A 22117-nucleotide genomic window follows, 5' to 3' on the forward strand; every position below is an offset into this window, starting at 1 on the left:
ACAGTCCACTCGATCAACGTACATAGTCCAAACATACATAGCAACAAAATAACAGGTTAAAATATTTATATATTGACAATAAATATGATAATTTTTTCGAACAAATGGTTAAGAAGTTTGCCTTGAAAACTGTCACAATATTTAAAATAGTTATGGCGGCTATACTCATATACCAAGTATTGGAAAGTACGTCCATTAATAAAATCCACAACTGTTAAGGTCAAAAGACCACTTTTTTAAGTTATACTCAATGGATTGTTACGTAAAGATGGATACCTACTTATACTTTTTTATGTTGAAGAGAAAAAACAATGATTTGTAGACTTTTCTCGAAATTCGACGAAGGTCAATGAGAAATTGAAATTTAAGAATCGGTAAATTGATTCAACAGTTCTCTTGTTTCGCTCTTAGCAACAACACATTTCTATTTATATTAAATTAGCTATCCACAGATGTTTCAAATATAACAAAGAACATATTTAACACTAAAAACAAAAACAATACATGACTCACTGTAAGATATATATTTGTATCTAACAAAGGCCAATTTGTTTAAAAGCAAGAATTTATTCCGTACAACGCAACGCTTATGTAAATTCAGACAAAAAGATTTGCGCGAATTAATCTCAGACAGACTGAAATCCATTCCCTTTCTAGCCCTTTTGACGGGCACATTTAAATAACTCATAGTAAGCCCTGAGGGCTAAGTCTAGCGAGAAATTGGGGAAAGGAGCTTGCAATCCTTTTGGGAGCCTTTTGGCAATAAGGGTTTTATTATGACAGGCTGACAGGCTATAATTGTATGAGGATTGAGAACATTACCTCCTTGGTCGGCGCTACTGTCTGGTAAGGGATTGTAGTTTTTTCTATTTGTAGGTCAGGAACAATTTGGGCTCCGGAGATGCGGACAACATAACAGGTTACCGGGGCTCAACTTAAAACAGGAGAAGGAACGGAGTGGGTTTTAGTCAGTAAAAGTCTGACATGGGAGTGTTGTCGCGTGTCGCACCCAAAGCGCGAGAAGTCATTGGTTATTTTTCCCCTTAAAAAATGCAAAGAAGTATGGGTTTTATCGGTGAAAAATGTATTCCCAGCCAGGAAAATTAATTGGTAGCATAGAATCTAAAAGTGTGTTTGACATAAGATCGAAGAATTGTCAGTTCAGTCATGCCACGTAGCAGCACAATGAAAACAATCTATCTGATTGTCTGTGTAATCTAAGGAGTATTATAATAAACGAGCAAAATCGCAGGATATGCCAAGCAAATCGTAAGACAAGGTCGTTGGAGCCGCCATTGCTAAAATTGTACCTAATCACTAAAGGTTATTTTCTGTTCGAATAGGAAGCCCCTAAATAATAGCTAACAAATATCGTTTGCTTTGTGAATAATTGTTGTGGACTTTCAAAGGAAAGAACACAAAGCCAAGGTTCAAGGTTTTATAGCTATTGAAAACTAAGTTTTCTGTCTCTGTTCCTGTATTTCCATAGAAATTCTGTTGTCACGTTGAGGAAAATTACATGTACTAAGTATTGAAGTCGGTTTAAAGGTTTATGTATTGTGTAGAAGCTAACAACTTACAAGTACACGTTACATAAAACTAGTACATACATATATAACTAATGTTACGCCAGTAATTCTCCTGAGAGAAGTACCAAATTTACCGTATCCACTTTTCGATATTTATTATTAGTTTATTATCATAGAGGGCGCTACGTTCTCCTTATTTAACTTAATTTGTATGTGTTCTAGATTGTGAATAAACTTTACACTAAGTTTAGGATAGTCATAAATCACAATTTTTTATGTGGTAGGGAGTAGTAAACCAATCACTTGTTGGTTCCAGTCCTTCTGAGGATTGTCCGCAGCAATGTCACTTATATGGCAAAACACAACGCAAGTGTTGCTAACGTCGGTTTCCCATGAGGCTGTGGTATCACTCTGATCGAGTTAGCCCATTCGTGTGGAATGATAACTTCTCTCTCAATCTGTGGCTCATCACTTGTTTGTTTTCCAAACCTTCCTAGAAATGTCTAAGAGCGGAAGTGTTTTAAAGCTAATTACCCAATGTTAGAACCAATTTACATTCACACCCACAACAATTTTGATGCAAACGACCCTTACCCAATAAATTCCAGGAAGCTAAGATTAATTACAGTGACAAATATCTTCCAATAAGGCTCCTAAGGTCGGTATCAATCTCCAGTGAATAACTTGATTGGATTCTGCGGTCAATGCACGCCAAGGTCGCAGGAGAAAGTGTCGATATTCGATACGCAGTTAATTTGGCTCATGTGATAACGGAAAGCCATTCGTTTGTCATGGGATCCTTTGTATGATCATTGGAAGAACAAGTTAAAACGTCGGTAGTTATTGGTTGGACTGTGAAAGCTAGAAAATACATTTGGTTAGGTCGTAATATATTATTTATGATTTGTGACATAACAAGACACTTCTCATTTCCTATGCTGAATCTACTTTTAACTAGTTATGTTTTTAGTCCCTTGTTGAACAAGGGACAAGCAAAATCGCAAACTGTTTAGAGAGCTTAGTACGAGTTTGTTTAACGTTTAACGAAATCGAAACGAGACCACGTTCGGCGTTCTCATTGGCCGGCTCCAATGAACCAACCAATCAGAGCGCCGAACGCGGTCTCGTTTCGATCGATTCTATAATTTCGAACAATTTTAGACTTACATGTTACTCTAGAGTTTCTGTGTTGAATACCTAATAATGCTTTACCTGCCTAGACTAGGCTTTAAGTATGAATTAACAGCCCTGTTTATGAACAGTGACGTTGCAATTCGAAAACCTAGTTTTCTCGATTACTGTTTAACTGTTTTGCAACAATAAACATCTATTAAATCGTTTTTCTAAATTAAGTACCCGTGTTTCAGCAGCATTGTTTTCGATTTAGTATATTTTTTTAATAATAACACCTATTTCCAGCTCACGAAGACATCGTCCCCATTTTCGTATTAAATTATCACTAATTATCTTGTTCGCCATTGTTATTTGATTTAGGAGGCGCGATCTTCACATTAATCTGCACACAATTACGGCGGTCCGTTTGTAAATTAAATTCCACCAATGAGATGGGGCCTACATGTAATTTACTGACCGCACGGATGTTCACATGAACAAGTTCCTATGCCCGTAAAGGTTTTGTCTTGGATCCTCAGCCCATTAGTATTGAGGCATTGCGGGTATCAGCATCCAATTTGTAGGTACCTAAATAAGCGAAGGCTCGTTTCGTGCGAAGCCATTGACCGCTAACCTAATGTATTCCTTTCAAAGTGAGCTCCATTGTGAGACAATATGTATCCTACAAAAAGTTTCAAAGCCAAAAAAATCATTCACGATGTCCTCTAACACCGTCAAGGTTACGTTTTGGGTGTATTGATACTAAAACAATGTGGGCTTGCGTCAACTGAGGCTGCGCAACAACAACCAAAACGTGATTCTGCTTTGTAATTGTACATTTGACTTATATTCGACCTGGCCAAAAAATAATTGCGCTCGTACGACCTACTTGCCTGGAGACCGGAGCTCACCAAAAATGTAGCTGACTGACCTAATGCACGCCGCTTGCAATCTCATACCTAAATGTATAAGCTGGTTTGTAAAAAATGCGCGTGTGCGCATGTTTCTAAAGAAATTGAAAGTCAAAATTAATCTTCCAAATTAATTATGAATTTGCTTTACTCTTTTTCTGCTTATCCGTATTCATGTAACATTCAATATTTTTGAATGTTTAATTATGTAAGAACGTTTATTTTTAGAAATTCACAGTCAGAATCAGAAACCAACCACACGCATCTATCAAATCATTAAGCAGTAGAAGCCAGTTCTTCCTAGCCAATTATCCAAGTTACCGACAAAGGCAGTCGTACGTGCAGACCTGCACAACTGCACATACGCATAGTACGCACACTAGACAGTGAAGTTTTTCCATAGGTCATTTTCCTACAAGCTGGTCACAAGCCACAAGTGACGACAAATTCTTTACATTCGTAATGTGTTTGTGGAAAAATGCGCTTTTAACACTTTCTGCGAGAAATGCCTGGCCTTTGCATTGTACCTGGCATACTTCTGCGAAAACATGCACAACGTAGGAGCCACCATTTTTTCTGCACCGTACATAAATTCAAACTAAATAAAAATAAAAGATACTTGCGGTCAACGTTCCGAAAATATTCGGATAGCGGGGTTTTTGCCCCGATCCGGTCGGAAATCTGGACTACGTCTCTTTTCGATTCGAGATCACGAATTCGGGAATCCACTACTGTACCGACACTGCAAAATCGCATGAGCTAAGAAAAAAAAAGAAAACAAATTTTATTGGTCCTGAACAACCCGAAACGCATAATTTACGACGAATCACATACACGTTCTTTCTTGCACGAGTTGAGGAAAGAAGAAATAAAGGAAGTTCTTTAATAGGTCGATATTTGAATACCTGCCATTCATTCAATTGTATTTTATTACCGATTCGATACACATTACGTGGAACGTTGACATCATGACTTACATATTCAAATTCATTTCAGCTTTGGCACAAACAAAATTGCCAATAGGGTTGCTGCTAACTGTTGCCAAGCGAAACACCTTGTTATTGACCTAAAGAAGTAATTGAACTTGGGTTGAAATTTGCGTATGTATTGAGTTTTTGTGTCCATATCTAATCAGGTTATTAATTCATAAAAATAAAGCAAATACTTATTTAAAATGTAATAAAAATATCCTCTGTAGGGTCTTAAACAACTGTTTTGACATAAATGTTCAGCTGCCTATCAATTGTACAACAGGATAATTTGTAGTAGTCATTTACAACCCTACTACTCTCGAATTAAAGTCCATCAGTCATCGGCCCCGTCTTCCGGTTATATTTCATAGTTCAATGCCTCACTAGATCCATGCTCCAAGTGACGACCTTCAGCACGACGCGGCGTACACAAATTCGAGTAAAAACACGAATACAAACTCCATTGAAGTTTCTGAATGAATTATTAGTAAACCGTAACATGACAATACTGATATGTATTATGTTCCCTTCGATAGAATCTCCATGACATCGTTTGAAGTATCTATGGTATCGTAGTGCGTGATCGCGGGGCGGTGCGTAACAAAGTATGGATTTTTATGTTTTTATTTTAGACTTTCCTCATATGTAATTAAGTTTGACTTTGTCTTACACATTTAATATTCATATCGAATATGTGGATAATAACAGGCCATCGATAGGTCATTGGATTTTGTCTATGTTGAGGATTTTGAACTCCAATTTTAATGATCGATTCTAACTTTTATGTACGTCAATTCTACCTTCGTAGGAGTCTATATAAGTATCTATAATATCCCTCGAATGGGCCTAAGAATATTAACTACAGACACTCTTTCATGGTTCCATACAACGCATTCTTCATTCTCTTTCCTCAAATCTTCACGAAATAATTATTAAGCAAGATTTAGGTACTAAGATCTGATTCTTGATTCAGAATCATTATCTGGTGATAATTACATTAAAATCCGTTATGTAGCTTTTTAGTTTATCACAAACAGACGCTTACGTAGTTTATCATCAGCCATCGTTACGGCGGATGATCAGAACGAACTACTTAATGGCTTACCGGGGCTCCAGCTCCAAGAGTACGAGTAGGAACGAGGTGGTTTATAGTCAGTAAGAGTCTGACACTCTCTCTCGCCTCTCCCAAGTCGGGAGAAGTCATCGGATGCTTTTTCCCCCTAAAAAAACCTGGCATAAATTTTTTGTCTTTGTGTTGCTTGTGCCAAAAGTATCATATAAAATAAAAATAAGTATTAGGTATAATACTTTTAGTACACACAAGTTTCTATGAAGAAGAAGCACTTTTTCGTATTAAACTTCCTCTTATATGTATAAAAATTCATCGATCATATTCGGATACGTCGTGAAAGTTAAAGTTTTTGTGATTGATGGTACCTACTAGCACTTAGCATTAGTTCCCTTCTTTCTTTGCATGACATATCACGTGTAAGATAAAGATATATTTATACATTAATGTCTTTTTTAGACATATATTTCTATTACTTCAAAATTAATATAACTCTTACCTTTGTGCCATGGCAACAGATCACTGCTTATTTCCAGTGACGAGTGGTGAGGGCAGAACAAACATCATCATTTTTGCACTTTCCGTGGGTCATAGGAGTCGATTAAGGGATTACCTACACATTTGGCAGAGCCCAAGTAGCTGGGATCTCTACTAAACTAACGCTCTTCAACCCGCCTGTCAAACCTCAAGATTATGGCAAACCTTCTTATGTAAAAACTGGAATTAGCTGTAGTTGACGGTACAACCAATACGACCTTCAAAACTTCAAGAAAATACCTTATTATTTTTAAAAAGCCGGTAACGCACCTGTGACTCTTTCTGGTCTTGCGTGTGTCTATGGGTGGTGCTGTTCGCTTACCATCAGATGATTTGTCTCCTTGTTTGCCCCCTATTCCATAAAAAAACAGGCTCTAACTTACTAAAAGGCCTCGGTTCCTTTGCGTCCCATTATCGTTATTCATTCAAACACCTTTTTGAATAAAATATTTATTGCTTTAGATAAATCAATAAATAATTATTAAGCACTATTAAAAAAGGCGACGCTCTAATTTGGAATGGACATGGCATTTTAGCTACATCGTTTTTATGGAATGTTGATATATTTCATTCGTTGCGGTTGTCCAAAATGTTTATTTATTACCTAACATCTAGGAAGAATAAATTTTGTTCGTTTGTGTGAGTCTGTTTTTGTCAGACACGTAGCTTTATAGGTGCTTTAAAAATAAATAGAATAAAAGAAAATGAAACCAGACTTAACCTGTGTATCAATGGTAACGTAAGCGTGAAGCAACATTTTTGATACATACGCCAAAACACTGGAAACAAACAATTGAATTGGAATCCGCACTTAACTTTTTTTGGCCGTTTCCCAAATGTTCCGAATTGGAACAAAGCTGTAACAACTCCAGTTGCTATTCATTCCAAATATCTGTTCGCGCCATTATCTTATTAAGTCGGACGCAAATAAATTATATTTTTATTGCGTCGGTGCAGCAGACGTTGCCGATCATTGGTTTGACATTCAGACAGTCTAGCTAACTCATTGCATCGGTATATCCACTTGACGGCCAAATGCAGGTCCATGACATCCTCACAAACGATTTACGAGCCAAATAACTTAGAATTAAGGTCGGGTTTAGCTAAACTGCAGCTCTCCGGAGATTGCATTCGATACCCGCGCTCGCAGTTCATAATGACCGTGCATTTCGTACTCAAGGGCAAGGGTAGAGATTATTCGTTCGGATCTGTTGACCGTTTCGACTCCGAAAGACTTATTCGCTATTGTCGGGGAATATGAATTCGCGGTCGAACCCATTGTTTCGTGGCAGTCATCACTTTCAATATATTTCGTGGAGCGGCATCTAAATAGGCACCACATGCATTCGCCTTGATTAAAACGGACCGCAGAATATCGCGCACGACATTGTGTTTACTTATTTTATTTTTATTGTGTGGTCCGCCTGATATTGTATTTTTATCATTTCTAAATTGAATCGTGACTAGACTGGTACTTTTAATAGGTATTAACATGGTCTTCTTTTTGTTTCAGGTCTAAATATCAACGCTTTCAAACCGGGTGTATCGAAATATTAATATAAGTTATGTTGTAGTTGCAAATATTGTTCAGTCAATTCTAAAAGTGTAAGTTTAGATTTACGGCCGCTGTTCAGTGAAGAGTGAAAAGTGGAGAACATAACGGCTGCCAAGAGGAACACCGGGTTCACCCCGGTGACAGACAGGTACCTATATCCATAACCCTATTTTCTAGTACATAAAGTTTCAAATTGCACTTACTTTGATGCATATCCGCTGAAGAGTTTCGACTTCTGGAAAGTGGTTTTTATTTGCTCCTCCTTTTAGCTTATAATAAGCTCTGGAATTGTCTGCAGAGTTTGATATGCAAAAAAATATTAGGGGTACATGGCGAACAGTCGCGTGAATTCTTATTATTAGAATGTGCAGTTTTTTTAGGTTACAGATTCAAATCCTGTATTAAGTAATATGTACTACTCTATTTCACTTCTAAAAGACAAAATGACCACACCACATTTAGATAAATTAATTACTAATGTTCACGCATTTAATACTTTTAACATCCTTCCTAACATGTAGCTATATCAGTTCACACTACATAACACCCAAATTAATTGCCTTAATAAATTAAAAACATGTTTCCCTTAAAATAATTTCCCAAAACATTAATTTCAACTTGATTTTTTAATGTCTCATAAACAAATTAGCAAATTAGTTTTTCAATAGGGACGGACACCACATCAACTTAATACACTTTGTCACTTTTCTGCAATAGATTGTCGACTCTATAACTGAAGTGTAAGGTTGAAAATTCTATTTTGGGTAGTAAAGGGGTATGTTGACCTGCGGTTGTCGTGTACCTACATTAACTAGTATTTTAATTAAGGAAATAGCTGAGCATTGGATGCAGTGTGATTAATTAGCGGCTTGCTCACGTATCCGTTTATCTATATCCATTATCTAAGCGGTTGAGGCACGATTTTGTAGATTTACACGAAGGAAAAAAAGATTATTTGCATATTGACCGCGCTAAGGGTCTGTTGAACTACAAACCTGGCCTATACTCGTGTGTGATTATTCGTTTATGTTTTATTTTTGTGTGTGTTCGACGTTAGTACTTGAAAGTAGGTGCTATATGTACGTTTAAAATGGATCTGTAATAGATCTCTCTCGCTTTCTCTCGCTTTCTCTGATCATTCCCTCTTGTCTGAGGATCGTAGACAGTATCAGAGTTGCATCTGCTTCCAGCGGATCTCTGTAATACTTTTGAAAATTATTATTAAGTATCGAGCATTTTGCGAACAGGAAATCCTCAAAATATCATTCCCTGATCTGGAAACCGACACCGAGAATGATCGAAACCAGACCCATTTAAAAAAATCAGTAAACTGATCAGAAAATGTTAAAACGCCACTACCATACTTAATATATTTTTATCTAATCAGAAGATATTAAAATTAAACTAAATAAATAAAATCTGTTCGGTTTAACTGTCGTCTAGATGAAAAAATACGATGTAATAACTCGCTTGTATTCTAACTGAACATAATCTGTGGCATTTTAATCGATGACATAAACCTTTCCCATCCGGAGTACTAGCCTTTTTGCCATCCAATAAAAAAATAAACGAAACGAATGGAATAATGAATTACCTCTATGTAAAGAAACCTATTCGATTTGTTATTGGTTTATATTTTATGTCCTCAATCAAAATTTATGGCCACGTCAACATTATAATTTGATGGGAATCGAATAAAAACATGAATATTATGAGAATTTATTATTAGTATCTCATTTAAAGTCTGTGGTGACAGGATGGACCCATAAAATGGCACCGTTCAGCGATGATAATCGTATATTATAACACATGCAATTTAAAATGTCATAGGTTCCTACAAAGACTATATATTTCAAACTGTAGATAGTTCCATGTACTATTATGTAAAGTTAGTACGATTTCAAAAAACCTTAGAATTGAGATGTATGGATCCTACTTTTAAATGGTTTATGGTTCTTCAGTTTACGATCTTGATTTTATTCAGTGGTAATTCGGTTACCATAAAAGAGTTATTCCGGACATATGGGTAGTAAAACTGCTGATCTGTCAATCTGAAAGAGATCAAAGAGCCAGAACAAAAAATACCGCTTTTAGTGTGTGCAAACGTCTTTTCTGATCATTGCTGGAATTGAAGTAATCTGTAGTTTGTTTCTGTACATTTTTAACCTTCTTAGTTTTAGTAATGTAGATAATTAAAACTCTATAAAAAATAAATCCATAGCTGGTGGTAACTCTTGTTTTGAGGGGGAAAATCATTTAATGACTTAGAAACGAAAGGGAGTGTCAGACTCTTTCTGACTAAAAACCAACCCGTTCCTACTCCTGTTTATCGAATCGGAGCCCCGATAAACCCGTTAAGCAGCTCCGAAAGCTAGTAGTAACTTGATGTGCTATTATTGCTAAATTGAAAAGTAATGGAAAGTTGTAGTTTTAATTCTGTTCTTCTAGCACAATTTTTGGGACACCATATCACTTACGCGCCCTAAAATAACTTGCTAAATGTTTAAATGGAACGAGCTCAAAGCAACAGTCTTTCCACTGACTAACTTCATTCTTATATCAATGATAATTAAATTACAGACATCTGCTAATTGTTACTACAGTTTTATGCGATTTTGTAACTGATTACAAAGGCATTTCAAAGTTTATTGATTTATGTATGTGAAAAAGTTGGGGCCTTGGTTGACTTTTTGCAAGATTTAGAGCGTTTGCATATTATTTTTGCAACTATACTTATTATACTTATTTTGTCACTAGCTCCTGCCAGCAGCTCTACCCACGTTTTCTTGGGATAAAAATCCTATGTCTTATTCCAGACCATAATAACCCGAGTCACAGAGGGCCTCGAAACTAATAGAGCTTTCTCGATTTTCTCCATTAATTTACGTTAGTAAATCGTGATTTTTAGGTAAGTTTATAGAATCGTCTTATTCATATTTTTGAAATTAAATCGAGCCAATGAAACTTTTATCCCCTCTATCATCATCATCAACATTAAAATGAATCTTAACACATTAATCATCATACTAAGTGCAGAAACCCAATAACAAAATCGTAATAATACAAAAATGACATCGCACAAATCAATACACCCGAACTGATTAAGATGCAACAAAAAACCTAATAACAAATGCGTTAATAAAAATAAACATTGATTCAGGTATAAAGCTAAGGATTTTAGCTAATTAAATATCATTGTCTGCCCACGTTACCGCCAATGGATCGTTTGGTGATCCTCATCAAACTGTCAAGAGACAATGGTACATGCAAACAAGGGACAATCTGACAGGAGAACAAAGGTTTGTTAGCTCAGCCCGTTGACAGATCATAAACAAATAGTCATGATCTGATTGGTGGGTCTATAATTGGAATACCTTGTTACGAACTATAAAAAAGGGTGAAAGTACTAGGGGCAGGTGCCCCTTACAGGTACTGAGGGTGGCCAACGGGGTGATTTTAGTGAGGTGAAATTCTCACACTCCCTAATCTTTCTCTCCAAAAGACTAGGCGTCATTTGAAGGTTTCACTCGGTTAAAAAATCTAGACACACGGCAGTGTGTCCGCCAAGTTCGAGCAAAAAAACCGACACACCGGCCGTGGGTTATATTACACGAACCATTTCGGGCCAAGTTTGACCCACCTATAACTCAAAATCTATTTTATCTACGCATATGAAATTTCTAGTATCTGTCGAGATCTACTTACTTATCTAAAATACAAAATTTCATTAATGTACCTATTGTAGGTCTTGAGATATTGACGTCAGAAAATCGCTATTTTTACTATACACTCACTGACTGACTGACTCACTCACTCATCAAAAACCTAGACCACTTCCAATGGTCGTATTGACTTGAAATTTGGCATGGAGGTAGGTCTTTAGGTCAAGGTAAAGGAAAAAATCTGAAAATGACCAAGTGTGAGTCGGTTTTAAAAATAATGAAGGTGTAAATTCATAACCCTAAGGAACTGAAACAAAAAAAATATCTATATCTTCCAATGGTCGTACCGACCTAAAATTCGTTACGAAGGTTTGTATTTAGTCAAAGTAAAGTAAAATAAGAAAAAAATAAAATAAACCTTACAAAAATAAATGAAATCCCACCCAAAACATAAATGTGAAAGGCTGCCAAGTTCGATAATATTGGAATGCTTCGCCTATAAAAGAAGTGAGATCTAAATAAGTACCAAGTTCCATAAACAGACCTCAGTTAAAAATGATATAACTTGGCAAGTTTTAATAGAAAATTATACTTGCCAAGTTTGTTTTACTTTCTATGTACAAGTTTTCACACACTTTGTTATAAACCTACTAAACGCAATGAGTCAAGTATATAATTTTTTATTAAAACTTGCCAAGTTATATCATTTTTAACTGAGGTCTGTTTATGGAACTTGGTACTTATTTAGATCTCACTTCTTTTATAGGCGAAGCATTCCAATATTATCGAACTTGGCAGCCTTTCACATTTATGTTTTGGGTGGGTAGGCTTTTCCAGGCCAGATTTTGTTCGGCGTTGATATATTTATTTACAACAAATAATTGGTTGGTTGTATGTGTGGTGTGAAGTACCTAAATTGCAGTCTTTTCGAATTTCTGACTGACATTTATTTTTAGAAGTTTTACAAAGGAAAATTAAGAAACCTATTTAAATCCAAAGAACTAGAGCAAATACATAAAAAATAAAAAAAAGCATTAGAAATATTGTTTTTGTAAGTTGTTCGCTAATAAATTAAGCTGAAAGAGCTATGTTGTTGACAATCTTAAAAAAATAGTTATTTTTCTTCTATCAGCTACTGTGTTACGCCATACTTTTTTTTTACTTTTTGCTACAACTATTGTAATTTATTTGCCACAGAAAATAAAACTAAGAACCCAACTTAAATTATACAGAATAAGGTACTTACCTACATATAAAAAAGAACCTCTGAAACTCATAAGAACATTAATCAATAATTAAAATATTTGGGATTATGTTACTCTTTGTTTTTTCAATCCTTTATTGGAATCAACACGATATCTTGTTACAAAAACAGGTATCTGACAAATTGTATTATATTTTCATTATTCTGTATACTTTATTTAGAATAATGATTCTGTTAGATCTTTAATTTTATTGATTCGACTAAACATAAGGACAAAATACACCATCTCAATATTAACGTTTTTTTTATGGTATAAGGGCCTCCGGTAACCACACAACTTAAGCGTTATTTTACGGTAGTTTTCTATGAGGCCGTGGTGTCACTCCGGTCGAACCATGGCTCTCCCACACTTGAATACGTGCAATATCCTACATAATTATTAAAAAAGCAAGAAAAAGGCGCAGTAATACTTTGCCTGATTCGAAAATCGAAACCGAGAAAATTGTCCGGCAGTCGCACTTGCAACCACTAGACCAACGAGGCAGTTAATAATAATTTTGAGTTTAAGATAAAGCAAGGTCTTAAAGACCTGTCGACCTGATTCTAAATAAAAATGGAAGGCGAATCATGTCGAGGTCACTGCCGAACCAACAATTTCACGCTTCCGATGAGCACTAGACTATCTCAGATTTTATTTGATGTCTACTTTCTGAATGTAATGAGGCCGTTTTTTGCGAAGAAAATGAATTTTTTTGATCGTTTTATATGAGTTAATGTTTCAATAGATTGATGGGTAACTCTGGCGTGTTTGTTGTCGATGAAATAAAGAATATTTGTTTGAATACGAATAGGTATCTAGACTTATTGTAGTTGCTATTAGGTACTGTAACATCTAAAATGAGACTAATGATACAACTGTTTTATGGCATATTTTACGTTAAAATATCATATCACCAACTAACACACGCTATCCACAATTCTGACCAATACATCAACGATGCACCTGGTCTTAACACACCAAACAAAATTCCTTGAAACCTGATACATACTAAAACACCTTGTAAATATCAACATTTTAAATAAGAACTTAATCTAAGTGTTAAATTAGTATGAAGATTCTGTCTCACGATACCAAGTTTGCACGACATGTATCTTACATTAGCAATTTAAGGTCGCTTGGACGTTACTGACTTTAAACGAAGGAGTTTCTCAACGAGGAGTAGCATTAACATTAAATATGTAAACAAATTGCTTGGTGCAAGTAAGTGCTGTTTTTTATTTAGTTTGCTGTTTAATCAGAAGAGTTGTTATCTTGGATAGTTTGTGTGACACGTTAAACTAGACAAAGAGTTGTAAATGAATGCTAGTTGTTACTTTGTAAGTATACGAGGTAGATAGAGAGGACTACATTATTTTTTTAGGTCTACTCATATACCGTAGAATTGAATAAATCTATAGCTATGATTTCAAACTCTGTGGAAGAAAAAAATTTTACGATGGATAATCGTCGTACCTACTAACTAAAAACCACCCCGTTCCTACTCTTGCATTTCGAGCCGGAGACTCGGTAACCCACTAGGCATTTCGAGCCGGAGCCTCGGTAACCCGCTAGACAGTCTGCAGCTCCGGATCTTAAGACTCCCAGAGCCAATTTTTCGTTTTCTAATGCTTTGTAGGTCGACATTCCCTCTGCACTATTAATCATGTTCTTCCCTACGTTTATGTGCTTTATCTTGTCGTTTTCCTACATTATTGCCTGTGTCCGCTCTGTCTAGGATGTGGAAGTAGGTAACTCGGTAACCATCCTAGTACTTTATCAGTCAAAACCTCGTTTTTACTGAGTCTCTCGTTGTTCTTTAGATTCTCAAGTAATTTTGAAACTAGAAAAGTCTCAGGTATTTTAAAAACAAAAAACGGGTCAGTTTACACACAGCTGGTCAAAAATCGAAGTATAATTAAGGTCTCTCCGTTATCCACAATCACAGATGGTATCTATGATAACCCCGGCAATACTAATGAAATATTTGCGAAATCAAATTTGTATTTAAATTTCATCCACTTTCACCGATTGGAGATAGGCACATAAATCACTTTATTGCGGCCAATCGTAAACCCGTTGTCGTCTGTCACTCGTAATTTATTTACTAAACGTCATTTTGATCAAACGGAACGGCGTTTGGGTGATTCATAATTGAGGTTATCACTGAAAGGTATCCTGTCGCAATACTTAAAGGAAGTCTGACCCAAATGTCTTATAGCCTTTTGTTTTTGATCGCCAGACTGTCTCCGAATTAAAGAATCGAGACCTAAGTACTTTTAACTTTTATTCAGACGTTCTTATTTACTTGGACTCGTTTATGTCCTAAAATTGTAGACAGACAATTCTAATTTTTGAAGGACTTATCCGCCTACTCTGAACAGCTTAATAAGTCTGGTGATGGAATCAAAGCCCAGCCCAGGAAAGGAGACTTTGAGTGATGATGTGTGTTCACTACAAATATTGATGAAGAAGATGTATGTAGACATAGTTTCCAATAAAATAGAAATAAGATCAACTCGGCAACTTTAACAGCCTCGTCTAGAATATCAATCAAATCAGCTTACACTAGATCCACAAGATAAACCAAATAGGTCATCTATTTAGTCTATTCGCATGAAATAGAGCATCAAATCTGTAATAGGGATCTGCGTACCATTGAAACGTATCCACAATTTGGCGTACAGTAATTCTTAGATCGTTTTACTGACGATAGATCGCGTGCCACTGAATCATATTACATAAGTTGCACAAACAAGCGTGTATAGCCTTGCCAACCGTTATCATTGCTTCCCGGACTGATGTGGTGACCTTTGGATTCGCTACGAAACTAGGTCGTCGGCTTCTGACCTTTTTGTTTGTGTTACAGCGGATTGAAAAAGATAAACGATCTAGCCCGACCGCGGCCGGAGATGCCCGAACTCTATTTCGGGTGCAGTCGAACTGCACAGGGGAAGTCAGTTAGCGCTGATTGCTTGAGAGACATGCGCGGACGACGGTTTTGTCGTACGTTTTTAAAAAACAGAAAACGTGTCATATTAATTTGTAAATCTATATTGTTTGACCTTAGAAGCGAATTGAGGTCTTTAGGCAGTTATTAAACGCAGAAATTATTGCTAATACAATGTTTATTATTTTGCTATTAACCTAAATTTTTATATCTGTCTGCCAAGATACATGTTCTCATTGTTCATCGTCGTGATATTTATCGTACGGATTTTCATACTTTCTACACAATTTGTCATGGGAAGATACTTGTATGCAGCATATCAAAGTATCTCCACTTGTCCAATTTCTTTACTTAAATATCAACCTTAGAACTTTGCAGTAAAATTGACATTCCTTTAAAGAAACTGGCAGTTTCGTGTAGTTTGATCAGCTGTCGTGTCATGTCGGATTCCGGTTGCAACTTTACGCATTACTTCGATTTCGATTTCTTCACGCTACATTGAGAAAACGAGTTGCTCTTTGAAAATAAAAACTTACTACAATTTAATAATGATTTATGAGTCGGTAAGACTTTTATTACTTTAAACAATTTCGAAATATTTTTGAGGTAAAGGCAATTCAATTGCCTCTTGGTGATGATTTTATTTAAGGCTAGTCTTCTGCCAGCGGCTTCACTCGCTTGCTCATCGAATAAAAAGTCCCATCACTCAAGTCAGCTCATACACTATCTGTTAACCAAATTTCACCAACATTTATTCAATAGTTTCAGCGTGATTGACGGGAAACGCCCAAGCAAACAAATTTTCACATTAACAATACAGTGTGAAGTATGATAATCAATGCTATTTACATTTCTCAACATAATAAACCTTTTAACATACCAAAATTAACAGCAAAAATGTACGAAAGAAGAAAATAAATTGCTGTTAAATGTTTTCTAGGAAATGTTGTGTCGTCGACAAAAATTAAAAGGAACTGAGGCCTAAAACTTACTTCGGTAATAATAAAAAGGAGCTTGAATGTGTAGTTACAAGGGACTCCCGAGGGTGTTGTAAAACTCCACTGTTGGGTTTTTGTAAGGCTTGGAAAAAGTTATTTCTTGTTCACAAACTAACTCCTATCTATCTAATCTATCTTATGTACTTTAGTTTCTATCGCCTTCTAGTTTATGGGGTATAATTATTGAGTCTACTGCTGTAATTACAGAGTCGTGTTAGTATTAATTTAGGTAATGATTTCTGATTGTTGTGGAGTGCGTGATATGAATGTGGGATGTGTAATTGGGTATATAAGTTTAGAAACTACGGGTCGATAAGTCAATAACTACATGAAAAATTTTGAACCGTTAAGTATGTTTTTTCATCAAATATATGCTATGTAGCTATGCTGTGAAACTATGTGACCGCTTCCACTGATATTCAGCTATGTAGCAGTGCGAGGAAGGTGCGTAACTCGAATATCCGATGTCTCAACAGTAGGAAAGTCATCAATTGCACACATTTATAGCACGCATCTTTCCATATTAAACATAGCTCAGCTGAGTCCGTGTCCACCAGTGCTGAGTTATGTGTACCAATGAATATGATTGGCGGAAGCCAACCGCATCCACAGCAATGTATCAGTAAGAGTCTTACACTCACCTCACTCATGGCGGAAGAAGTTATTGGATGATTTTCCCTCTCAAAAAAAAGCAGCCATGCTGTAGCTCCAACATACCAACTCCACATCCCTACTGAGAATTTCGTAATTTATCACTCGAATAAAACCTTCAAAAACAATTCACTAGCGAATTCATCGCCAATTATGTCCAAAGTATTAAGTTCAGTAAATTCTGTACGTCGGTTGTGTCTCATCGCTTGATTGACTCCGATTACTGACAGTTTAAATGACCCTACAATTATTGGGACGACCTACGAGCTGGGTACCTACTACGAGTTTGTTTTACGTTAACGCGATCGAAACATTGCCGCGTGATTGGTTAGCTAATTAGTGTTGGCCAGTCAGAGCGCCGAACCTCATAAACGTGTCGATTACTTTAACGCGAAACAAATTCGCACTAGGCCTTTCTGACTCTCATCGGACAAATGGCCGATTCAACTTATTTATCACTATCAATATTACTCTTGGCACCGTTCATTTCACTACCAACCAGAATTTGTACACTTTCATGGTCATTCGTTAAAGGTGTACCCTATTTCGTTGTATTAAGATCGGTTTTTGTAACCCCACACCCATCTAGAAGTAAAAACTATTATCAATTACAAATCACACCAAAAAACTATTGCTGAAACGGACCATAAAAACAAAAAGTGACAACATTAAGATTTCAAGTGATTTTCACAATTAGCATTTTGGCAAAAAAACTTTTGTTACACAACCTGGCTGGGTGGGTCGTAAAAGGTGCTTAAGCTTGCTCCTAATGTTTATCCAGCTAAGCAGACAAACTTAAAGGGCTGTTTACTGCCATTGGAAAAAGGATCCACCCAATTTTTTTTCGTATCTCTCTCTTATCCTATGGTAAATACAGGCACCTTTGTTTGTTTTTTTTCGGACGTCTCAATATAAACCTCGTCGCACAGTAGGCGGAGCGAGGGCGTTTTAGGGGCGGACCGTAGCAGGGCGAGAGCGGATGGGAGGCGTCAAACAAAAGATATGGCACGACATCTCCGGAATCCGCACGAGGAACGGAAGGATACGAAAATATGGTTGACAATATCAAAACACCGAATGTTTAACAGGATTGCTTTTATTTTGTTGTTGAAAATTGTATTTACAGGAATTGAAATAGAGTGCTTATTTACTTTGTATTCTACCAAAAAATGTAATGTCGCCGTACTCCAACGTAAGTACTTTTTAAACGAAAAATTCCAACTCTAAATTAGTGTGAGGGCTTCCAAAATTTTAATTCTCTCAAAAAATATTAGGCAAACTGTAAAAATTAAAAGCGACCATAGTAGCTTTTAGTTTCCTACACAGGTACACTGAAAGCAATTAAAACTTTAACTAACAAACACCCACTGCTTTGTAAGCTAACAGCATGAAAAAACAGAGAAATAATATCAAATGTTTTTACCCTACATTAGCGTTTTACCAAAAAAGCCACTGTTTTGATGACATTTGGGTCACGTTAAGATCGGCCGTGACCTAAGGCTTGAACTCTTCGATCCCCAAACGACTTGCGTAATATAAGGTTACCCAGTGGCCACTTTCCACCCAATGTATACAAAGCCCAATGTTGGTCACACACGCGTGTGTTTTTCTGCGGGTAAATTAGGACAAAATTGGACTGGTCCTAAAGCAATGTTTGGCTTCTAGGCTTATGTAGAACGTTTGCTGAGAATGATCGAGGAATCCTTATATGAATAACTTTATCAACCACTGTTTCTGTTTTTGTAATTAAAATCAGAATTACATTGGTTACCATATTACTGACGAAGCGACAATGTCGCCAAGTCGAAAGATTAATTTTGTCAAATCTCAACACCCAATATATACAAGGTGTGCAAGAAAATTGGCAGTAATATTTCAATGTGTTCTCAAGGTACACCTTTGTGTACAATTGGCGGACTGTTTACTCCATCAGCCCACAGTGCACATATACACGTTTACTGTAGAAGATATACAGTCTACAAACAGAGACAAATTGTTAGCCTCTCCCGCCTGTAAGTGTCATTAAGTAACCCTCCTTGATCCTCGCAAATTACGTGGGAACAGCTCTCTTTTCCCTTCATTTCATCCAATAGAAATTTATTTTTATCAAAGATAAAGTTCCTTCTGTTAATAAAAGACAAAGGAATTGCGTTTTATTTGATGTTGTATATCCAGAATGGCGTTTAAGGTTGAGTAATCTATTTTGGTCGGTTGAAAGAGAAGCAAGGTTCGGAGGTGGACCCAATGGACTTTCGAGTTCAATAACTCCCTAATTATTGGAATCAGTTGTTGCCTACATTCCAGTTTAATTCAGCCCTTCAATATGCTTAGTTAAATAATATTATGAAGGTGAAACTTCAAAGTATCTCCTTAATAAGGTGACCTATCACCGAAGACTTATGTCAAGCTCGTCAAAAATACATGTTAGGCCACTATTCGGGAGCGATGTTAAATCAGGCCACATAGAGGCTGTGGGGGGCATCGAGGCTGGAGGGGGGTGACCCAGATCCCGTGACCAGGTCGCACGCAGGCGCTTACAGTACCTGCAATTAAAGAGAACTAAATGTTTGTTTTATTCAATTAGCCGTTACTTTAATACTGTTGAAAACAGGAGCTGATGTAATCGAAATTTATAGAATGCGTTGATTGTTTTGTCAGTGTGTTTGTTGTATTAAGTGTTTTTCTGGTCTTCTCTGACTCTCTTACATTTGTAGTTTGATTCCACAAAACACAAAGCAGACCGGCGCTTGTTGTAAGGTCGGAGAAAATGGTCTAAAATGTTAAGCCACCGCTAACTCTTTGTTTAGACATCTGAAAATGTTAAAGAATTGTAATATTTTTTCCACAGTCCTTGTAAATCTAACAAAGTATATGTCATAGGTAAGCTAGCCAGCTTTTTAAATCAAAAAGAAACAAAAGATTTATATAGGGTTACTAAACTAAAGATTTATATAAGTATAGAGTTGTATATGTACACCTGACCCAAGTTTTGTGGACGTTATTATTATTATATACATGTTACCGTATTTGTAAGGTTTATTTTTAAGATAACCCTTCCTTTTCGAGTTTCTATCATGTTTATTTTGGGTACACTTTGTCCATCCTTACCTTTTTACGGAAGAATAAAGTTTAGCAAAATAAAGGACAAAATTATGCATTATCTCATATCCCTGTCTTTACTAAGAATCGTACAGTCTTATTATTTTTACATTATTCATTTATTTATTCTTCTTAGTTAATATTTCTTTAACAAAATCCTATAATATCATCAGAAAATATTGTGTACCTTCCATTAGGTTATTATAACTTTGACATTTTTCATATTAAGTTTAGGTGAGAGGCGAAAATCATCCAAGTCTTCTCTTGCTTTGGGCGGGGCGAGAGCAAGTGTCAGACTTTTAGTGACTAAATCCACCTCATCTCCTATTCCTGCTGAAGCCCGTTCCTTTTCTATTCGGAGGGCCGGTAACCCACTAGGTAGTTCGCGGCTCCGGGTTAGGCATCAGTCCTATTGAGCCTCATCTGTGGTGGTCTGCTGGTTTTTTGAAGCCGCATCTCCGGGATGTATCTGCCGTATTAAATTAAGGTGGAAATGGTAATAACAATAAGTTGGTAATCAATTTGTTAGGTGGTTCCATGTCTATGTAATTTCGTGTCCATTAAAATGTCATTGGTATTAAAAGGATAGATCTAAATCGAAACAGACCGTTGGTTGTTTACCTTAGTCTTACATTTGTATTCTTATAAATTTTGACACCTCGCTGGAATTGCATTTATTAGTAGTGGTTGAGACTGATTTTAATAAACAATTTATCATATCACTTGTAAAATCATATGATTTCAATACATTCTGAAGACAAAGACCTTAAACAAAAAATAATAAAATATTTTCAAGCATGAACATGTTTTGTTAGTTGAACGATCTAGTCCTTGAAAGTATCATTGAGCTGCTGATCGGTACACTTATCATTCAAGACACTATACCATCAAAAATATTATAGTCACTATAGAAAGAAATAGCAGAAAAACATTTTAATGTAGACCTCAATAATAATATATGGTTGAAGTACCACTAATAGTCAATTTAAAACGCTTCAATATTCTCGTTACTCGCTCTTTGCCCATCAGTAATTAGTCTTAATTTTCCGACCTGTAAACACAGTTATTTCGCTTTTATATAATAACAGTTATCTTAATTATGGATGTATCAAACATTAAGGTAATTATGTAAGTCATACGTAGTGTAAATTCCAATTTATTTTTGCTCAAGTGCGAAGTTGAGGTGTGGGAGAGTATCTGTAATGAAGTCTTCACATCAAATGAGGTTACCGGTTTGTTAAACACGTTAAAATTATGTTTTAGAACAAGTTAACAGCCTTATTACGCGGTTAATGCACAGATATTAGTAATGTTTGTTTGTTATTACTGTTTCATATTTGCCTGACGAACCCGTTTCACAGTATTTAGGTCTTTGAAAACCTCATAGCATCTGAAAGTACTGGGTTTCTTTGTCTCAGTTGCCTTACCAATGCATGATTTTTTCCATCTGATGATGTTTTTCAATCCGATGTACCAATATCTTATTGACAGCTGGAGCTCTGAAACCAACAAAATAATATACCGAATAATTCGAATTTCTTAGTCACAATATCAATTCTAAATCCGTACTTAACGATAAGGATACATATAGGTACATACATACATAAGTACATGTGTACCAATCGAAGTACAGACTCTTTGGAAGCATTTAATTAGAAAAATCGGGAACATGCTCGATTTAATTTCTTTTTTCGGTTACACCACTTTATTCTGGGATCCTCACACTCGGTCTACAGGATACTAAAGGAACTAATCTACCGTTTCCTAACGCGGTTTATCATCCATGAGATGTAGGGATTTCTCGAGTAGGGGTGTCAACAACGCCCAAGTT

At 36.1% G+C, this 22117-nt stretch overlaps 1 protein-coding gene across 1 annotated transcript in view; it reads left to right on the forward strand.

The window, feature by feature from the left end:
• The window catches only part of LOC118267067 (ecdysone receptor), a 261409-nt gene that overhangs the window by 5818 nt on the left and 233474 nt on the right, over nt 1–22117 (forward strand). The window contains exon 2 of the mRNA XM_035580825.2: nt 7644–7833. The gene's annotated coding sequence lies outside the window, so the exon portion shown is untranslated. The remainder of the gene's footprint in view (nt 1–7643; nt 7834–22117) is intronic.

This window comes from Spodoptera frugiperda, chromosome 23 (assembly GCF_023101765.2).
Source record: "Spodoptera frugiperda isolate SF20-4 chromosome 23, AGI-APGP_CSIRO_Sfru_2.0, whole genome shotgun sequence".
Lineage (NCBI taxonomy): Eukaryota > Metazoa > Arthropoda > Insecta > Lepidoptera > Noctuidae > Spodoptera > Spodoptera frugiperda.